This window comes from Bos mutus, chromosome 3 (assembly GCF_027580195.1).
Source record: "Bos mutus isolate GX-2022 chromosome 3, NWIPB_WYAK_1.1, whole genome shotgun sequence".
NCBI classification, from domain to species: domain Eukaryota; kingdom Metazoa; phylum Chordata; class Mammalia; order Artiodactyla; family Bovidae; genus Bos; species Bos mutus.
This window is the reverse complement of record NC_091619.1, coordinates 14,648,403-14,650,969: the sequence shown is the minus strand read 5'-3', so window position 1 is coordinate 14,650,969 and position 2,567 is coordinate 14,648,403.

Genomic DNA, 2,567 nt, shown 5'->3' with positions numbered 1-2,567 from the left:
GGTCACAGTGGAATATATGTGAAATAAACTTATTTTCACTCTTTCTTTTTTTGCCTGTTTATTTTTAAATTTTTTCAATTTTTTTGAATTTTTACTTTATACTAGAGTATAACCAATTAACAAGTGTTGTGACAGTTTCAGGTGGACAGCAAAGAGACCCAGCCATATGTATACATGTATCCATTCTCCCCCAAACTCACCCTTCCAGGCTGCCACATAACATTGATCTGCTCTACTTTTTTTGTACAATTTGCCAGTTTGCTGGGAAGAAAGTTTGATGGTTAATTTATAGATCTACTTGACTGGCACAGGATATCCAGATATTTGGTCAAACATTATTCTGGATTTTTCTCAAAGGATGCTTTTGATTGGGGTTAATATTTATCAGTGGCCTGAGTAAAGGAAGTTGCCTTCTAAAATGTGGGTAGTCCTCACTGAAAGCCTGAATAGAACAAGGCTGACCCTCCTTCAGGTAAGAGACAATTCCCCAGCCTAATGGACTTCCAGCAAGTTTTCAGCTCTACAAACTTCAAATTCTCCAGAATTCATAATCTCTCTCTCTACTATATCTGTGTGTGTGTGTGTGTGTGTATAAAACTTGAATATTTCATCTGCCATTTTATGTAGATGACTGACTATGGAAAATTAAATTAAAAATTCCAAAAGTTAGCATAAAAAATTTTTTAAATATTAATATTATATGATACTTGTGATGTGTAATTAGGACAAATAAAATGAGCTTTTAGGGAATGACTGAAGTTGAAAAAACAATGCCCTAGTATGTTCTCCAACCCTGGCAAAGATTTCATTTGTGCTTTTCGCAGATTTAGCAGTCAACAGTTCTTCTATAGTTCCTATCTTCTATCCTGGACATGAGTTATACTCTTTTCTGTGCCGTCCCCTTGGTCACTGAAGCTGTGTCTTGTGAGCCGTGGCTGGTGAAAGGGCCCTGTCTGATTTAGGAATAAATTTACAATGCTAGCTTTATGTTACTGTAGAATGTGGAAATATATTCTCAATGAATCAGGATGTCCCATCTCATCTGACCCAAACACTTCCTTAGACGGCTATCATGTTCTTAAAATTCTTTTGTCAGGATTTAAAACTCTTTTATTCCATAAGTATCAGGTTTGAATTCTTTGAGAGGAAAAATAAATATAAAATACCATTTAAGATATAAATAATAGAGAGGTTTGGGAGAGATAAGAGGGTCAGAGCGCTAAAGTTCTGAAATCTAGGTGAAATATGAACTTAGGACTGATCTGATACATTTGCTTTTGTCAACTCTTTCCAAACATGCTTTTGATCTTTAAAAGACAGTGATTTTAAAATTCTGTTTCAATTTGCTTATTCTCTGTCTTCTCCTTCAACCCTCTAGACCCCTTATCTGGCTATATTACCCTTCACTCCCAATGTATACCTCTTAACTGTCCAACATGGTACATTGACAGGTTGTCAATGCTTTTAAAAATAACTTTTAATATTCTTTTAAATTCTTCCTGCAATCAGTAGGAAGAATTTCTCAACCAACTTGTCTTGGTCAAATAATCAGGAAGCTTTACAAGAACGTGACTTTGTAATGTGAAAGGAGGAAGAAGTGGAGAATGAGAAAGAAGAGGAAAGACACTTGAAACAGTCACCAGAAATTATGTTCCAGAAGCTGGGACGTAGCATATTCCTCTAGCTCAGCAACATCTTCACTGACTGCTGTATACTTTTTAAATATAATGATGAATAGTTGTAAAAATGAAACTACATCACAATATATATAATCAGGAAAGCATAAAGCTGTTCAAAAAAAGAGTACCATCATTAAACTCCAAGAAATAACAACTGCTTATATTTTTGCTGTATTTAGTGTTAGAATTTTTTATTTTTCATAAACTCACACACATGCATGTATGTCTATAAAGGTTATTGATATGAAATCTTTCCTCTTTTGTAATATGGATGTTTCCAGCCATAAATTTCTCTGTTTTTATTTTGCACTACATGTATCATTAAAGTTATTGCATGCTGTTTTAATTTTTCCTAAAGTATGTTCTAATTTTATTTATTATTTCTCGTTCAACCCATTGGTTATTTAGAAATGTGTTGCCAAACTCAAAGAACTCACAGAAACAGAGGGCAAAATGGTGGTTAGCAGGCACTGAGGGGTGGGGCAGAAGTGGAGATCCTAGGGAACGGCAACACCCCTTCAGTCATAGGATGAATAAGCTCTGGAAGTCTGAGGTACAGCACAGTGACTCTAGTTAATAACACTGTTTTGTACTTGCAACTTGCTAAAACAGTAAACCTTAAGCATTCTCGCCACACACCCACATGCTTAATGGTTATTATTGAGGTGATTAATGCATTAAGTAACCCAATGGTGGTAAACGCAAAAAAATGCACATATGTCAAATCACCACATTATACACAGTGAAGTGAAGTGAAAGGTACTCAGTTGTGTCCGACTCTTTGCAACCCCAAGGACTATGGCCCACCAGGCTCCTCTGTCCTTGGAATTCTCCAGGCAAGAATACTGGCGTGAGCTGCCATGGTCTCCATACATGGTGAAGACGTAC